Genomic DNA, 5,968 nt, shown 5'->3' on the forward strand with positions numbered 1-5,968 from the left:
TCAATATAGTTTTTATCAGCTTTCTTGGAGACCAACAGGGATGTCTCACTATCTTGAACCTTATCTGCATTACTTCCTATACCATTGCATAACAGGGTACTCTTGTCCAATATTTTATCCGCATTCTAAAAGAGAAACAAACAAACACATCACAGGTTTACAATATAGTATATGAAACTCGTTTTGGTAAACCAGTTCAGTAGTAAGGTGGACAGGATAACAGCATGAAACAAACATATATCTATGTAGTATGGTCACTGTATGGTCTATATCATTCCAGTTTATGTTGCCAAATCAAGATAGATACAGTTTGAATCATATGTATTTAAGACAAAGTAGCTTAGAGAGAATATAAGTGTGGGAAACAACACAGCAATAACAACACATGTAAGGTGCATGGCATGAGAATATAACTGTTTATTCAATTGAAACTGAAATCAACCTAGAGCATGTTACAACAGCAAACACGTTAAAGAAACAGGTTTAAAACATGCCTGTTGCGCCATTGGAGTTTCAATTGCATCCTTCAAATTTGAAATTAGTTGGCATGAGTAAATACAGTGATGCAAGAGTAAAGTAGTACGAACCATAGCTATGGAACCTGACCTGAGAACAATTCTTCTTCTGCTTTAAGCGTTGACTTGGGGTTCGGAGTGGTGTTCCTCATGCTTTGGGCACTGCAGTTGCCTTACTAACTGCTCGTGTTTGGGTGCTCTGTGGTGGAGACGGTGCTGTGTCAACGGGAACTGGGTTACTATCTGCTGGGGTTGGGGTTAGAAGGGGTGTAGCTGGTTCTCTGTCCAACTGGGTAGGGGTACAATCTGCGTGAGTCTGGGTTATGTGTGGTGGGGCTGGTTCTTGGGCAAGTACAACCGTGGTTCTATCTCCATCGACAGGTAGCACGATCTTTTCTGAAGACCGTGTTTTTACTCCCACAGATACTGCCGTCATCCCCTCCAATTGAAATGGCTGATAAACAAGAAAAGTAATTGAATGTACATACATTGTAAGATAGACAGGTGCAATGGATAGTAGGGAAGAAAACAGTGCATGAAATAATTCACATTTATGTTGTCTAACCAAACAGAATAGCAGGACATAATTTCACATATATGATGGCTAATTAAACAAGATAGCATGACACAATTTCACATGTATGATGGCTAACTAAACAGGATAGAATGACATACTTCAAAATATGATGACCATGTAAACATGATGACATGATATAACTATATGATGTGTCTATTAAAGTGGTTGGCATGCCATAAATCACAAACATGCCGTCGATGGAAACATGATGGCATGATATAATTCACGGATAGAATGACATAATTCAAAATATGATGACTATGTGAACAGGATGAGATGATATAACTATATTATGTCTTTAGAAAATGGGTTGGCATGCCATAATTCAGATACATGATGTCTATGTAAACATCATGGCATGATATAATTCAAATATATGATTTATATACTAAGGAAGTGAGCAGAGGGCAATCGCATATATGATGTGTCAACTAAGGAGATGGCATTCAATATCGTGTATATGATGTAAAAACTAAGCATTGCAATACAACATATGCATGATATGAGTAATATAACCCTGCCAAGTTTGAGCATACACCTCAGGGGGATAATAGGACTGGTCATCTGCCTCTGAATCCTCCTCTAAAGAGCTATCTGTAACCAGCAAGATATCTGCTTCACCAGGTAGCATTGTCTGCTCTGAAGACCTTTTTTTCACTCCAGATTTCTCCATCACCAATTCAAATGGCTGATGCACAGAAAGAGCAGTTGAATATACAAACATTGTCGACAAAAGCAATGAGAAATACAAAAAAAAGTACGGCATGATATAATTCACATATATGACTCTTGGCTAAACAACATGGCATTGCATAATTCACATATATAATGCCTTGCAACAAGATAGCATTCCATAATTCACATATATAATGTCTTGCAACAAGATGGCAATGCATAATTCACATATATGGTAATTAGACACTAAACAGGTGGCATTCACACAAAGCATGTCTAAACTAAGCAAATGACATAGCAATGCAAGATACCATACGCAAGATATGAGCATCATAACCCTGCCAAGTTAGAGCATGCACCTCGGGGGGAAATAGGACTGGTCATCTGTCTCTGAATCCTCCTCTGAGGAGCTATCTGTAACCAACAAGACATGCGCTTCGTAAGATAGCATTGTCTGCTCTGAAGACCTTGTTTCCACTCTAGATTTTTCCATAACCATGACGAATGGCTGATGCACAGGAAGAGTAATTGAATGTACTAAAATTGTTGACAAATTTAACATGTAATAAAAAAATGATGTCATGATATAATTCACATATAAGATGACTGGCTGTCGGGTGGTAGGTGCGACATATGCCAACGGATGGCTTATCATTGTGGGAGCCAGTAAGACGTCGCCGGTGCCTGGAAACGGGATGAGGCGAAGACATGCACGCCGGCGGATCTTACCCAGGTTCGGGGCTCTCCGTGGAGATAACACCCCTAGTCCTGCTCTGCGGGGTCTCCGCATGATCACTAGATCATAACAAGTAGCTACGAGTGCTCCTTGAGCTGTCTAGTTCAAGGGAGAAGAAGAGCAAGGCTAGCTCTCACTTCCCTCTCTGTATGGTGTGTGTAACTCTAAGAAGCCAACCCTTTGCATGGGTGCCCCGGGGGGTTTATATAGGCCTACCCCCGGGGGTACAATTGTAATCCGGCTGGGCGCGGGTCCTTGTCCTCAGTGTCTATGCTCACCGGCTTCTCCACCGGCCATTGGGCCCGCCGACTGGTGGGTCCCGCTGGCTGCTGGCCTCTTGGTTGACAGGCCGGCCCCACCGCCTGGGGGTCTTGTCGGCGGCTGTTTAGTGTAGCCTCGCCCCTGATGACGAGGGCTTCGTCGAGGTAATCGTGGCTACAGTGTGCCGCCTCGAGGGCTCTCACTGTAGACTTACCTCGTCTTGTCTCCTTAATGTGAGACATGTTTCGAGGGAGGGGAGTAGCCGGCTTCTGGGGGCCGGCTACGCCCCTGGCCGACTAGGGGAGGCCGGGCCGCCTTCGTGCCTCTCTTTGGCTGAAAGGGCCCGCCGCCCGTGGGCCGTACTAGCGTCTGTCGTGGATGACGTTGAGGCCAGCGTGGCTACAGGGCCGAGCCGGATGGGAGATGGCCGACCCGTACGGCGTCCTGTGGCCATGCCTACCTCGAGGTTCGGGGGTAGTGGGCCGCACTGTTGCCACATCCCGTCTTGTCACCGTTATGTGGGCGTAGTTTGGTTGGTGCGGTCTTGGCCGGCTTCTTGGAGACGGCGTTCTTCATGGCCGGCTCTGGGGAGTCGGCGTTCTTCATGGCCGGCTCTGGGGAGTCGGCGCTCTTCATGGCCGGCTCTGGGGAGTCGGCGCTCTCTATGGCCGGCTTCCTGGTGTCGGCCATCTCGTAGTTGTATTGGGGGAGGTTGCCGAGGCTGGGTCGCCTTCTGAGAGTCAGCTTTTGGGGTAGCCGACCGAGGGAAGGCGGCCCAATGCTTTGAAGGATTGAAGGCTCAAATGGCCTGATAATTTTTGAAGAGCCAGGGGCAGTCGGTTAGGCTACCCGTGGCTATTTACTCCGACAGTAGTCCCCGAAGCTGATTGAGCTTCGAGGTTGGGTGGGAGTCGAGAAGCTCGGTCAGCTTCCTATCTTGACAAGCCGGCAGCTGGGAGCCGGCTTCGGTTGGGTGCGCCGTCTCGGCGAATTTTTTTGGAGTCGGAGGGCGGGAGCCTGCCTGCGCGCGCACCGGGCAGCGGGCCGGCCACTTGCCGCGTGCGAACCACGTGGCATCCCTTGGCTAAAAAGCATGCCAGCCCACGCGCGCGACGGGACGTCGCCGCAGGTCGTGTGCCCGCCACGCCTACGCCCGGGCCCAGGCGCGGATTCTCTGCGGCCCGAAGCTGCCCGCACGTCTTCCTGCGGCGGTTTCGGCACGCCTTCAGGGCGTAATAATCGTGAGGCGTGGGGGGAGTGGGTGCAGTTAATCCCACGTCTTACCACACGCCCCGCCTCCCCGGCTTCACCGCGCGAAGCTATAAGTAGGGGGAGGGCGAGAGCGGCAGGCGTTCGCACGCCCCTTCCCTCTCCGCCATCTTCTTCCTTCTGCTCTTTCTTGCGACAGCGCCTCGCCGCCGCACCGCTCCACCACTCGATCCTCCGCCGCGGCGCTCATCCTCGGCAGCCCCACGCCACGATGCAGTTCCGTGGGGATTGGGACGGCTCCTACGTCCATGAAGATCACGTCGAGTTCCAGCGCAAGACGCGGCGGCTGCCCGGCGCGGACAAGGTGGAGGTCCGTCTTGCGCCGGCGAAGGAGATAAGGCCGGAGCCGGAGGAAGGCGAGCGGGTAGTCTTCCGCTCGCATTTCTTGCGCGGCATCGGCTTCCCCGTGAGCGCCTTCTTCCGCTCCTTTCTCGAGTTCTACCAACTCCAGCCGCACCACCTCACCCCGAACACGGTGGTGCTGCTGTCCGCCTTCGTCACCCTGTGCGAAGGCTACCTCGGCGTCCTCCCCACCCTCGAGCTCTGGGGGGAGTTCTTCCAGTCCAAGCTGGGCACGCGCATGCAGGGCATGCCGGCTCAGACTGGCGCCTTCATCGCGATGCGAAGGTTGGCTGCCGACAACCCCTTCCTGTGACACCCAAGTTTTTATTTGGATTTTTCAAAAAGATTTTTATTTGACTTGAGGGGAGTGATTTAAAATTTTTTCTTCAAGAGAACTCTCACTCTCAAATATTTTTTCTTTATGGCAAAAGTTTTGTTTGGATCCACCCAAGATCTTCCTTTGGTCTTGGAGGTTCTTGCTTTTCATTTGGGCTCAAGACAAAATGTTTTTCATTTGAGAAAATAACCTTTGAAATATTTATGAGAATGCACTATGGCTTTTGGGAAGTCCTTTGCCACTTTCAACTATTCCTTCTTGCCATGGCATTAGTGCAAATCCTCTCTCCTAACCCTTCCCTCACCTTTGGATCATGATTTGCATCAAATCCAGCAAGTTGAACCTCCTCATGTGATCAATTCCATTCAAATTCTATTCAAATAAATTTCTGTCCTCTCTTATAGCACTTGGAGATTTACAAAGGAACTCCTTCTTCTGTTCTGATTTTTGCCACCAAACCTTTTTCCCCTCCTAGTCCTTTGAACCCTCAACCTAGAACCATGAAGATCCACTGGTCTCCAGTTCAAAATTTTCAAACTACATCAGCTGCAAGTTTGGACCAGATTTGCGAAATTTGGTGAAATCCATTCAAAACTTTCTCCAAAAATTCCAAGTAAATTCATGCAGCCCCTGGGTGCTTTGAGTGATCATCTCACCAAGTTACAGCCCCAGAAAAATTTATCTCTTTACCAAAACCTACCGTCGAACACCTGCAATGCTTGGTCACTGTCAAGTTTCAGTAAATTCAGAGAACACTGCAATGCTCACTGTCGTTTTCTTCAGAAACGGGCGTCGATCTCGCCAGTACCCTCGCGTCGCCTTGCTCCTCGTCCTCGCCCTCTCGTTCCTGCACCGCACGAGTGCCTGGCATCTTGCGGGCGTCGGCGACGAGCAGCAGAAGGTGCGCCGCCCCGTGACCAACGCCGGCGGCGGCTTTGCGGACGCCAGCGGGAGACACGGCGCCGCCGACTCCACCCAGCGCCGCCCAAACCACCGGAGCCCGCCGCGTGGCCGTCCACTCCCCCGAATGCGCTGCCGCTCTCGTCGTGAACCCCAGGGCGCAGAGCGCGCTCTCTGCCACCGTTGAGCCCGTGCAGTCACCTCACCGTGGGCAGACGCCATTACGCCAGGGCCAGCTCCGTTTAGCTGCAAAACGAGTCCCGTAACATCCACTGATGCTGCCTGACCGCTCAAACCCTCTGCCAACCCACTGCTCCGCCGTAATCGCTCGCCGGAGATTCTCCGTTCACGGCCAC

The sequence above is a fragment of the Aegilops tauschii genome, chromosome 4, assembly GCF_002575655.3.
Source record: "Aegilops tauschii subsp. strangulata cultivar AL8/78 chromosome 4, Aet v6.0, whole genome shotgun sequence".
Lineage (NCBI taxonomy): Eukaryota > Viridiplantae > Streptophyta > Magnoliopsida > Poales > Poaceae > Aegilops > Aegilops tauschii.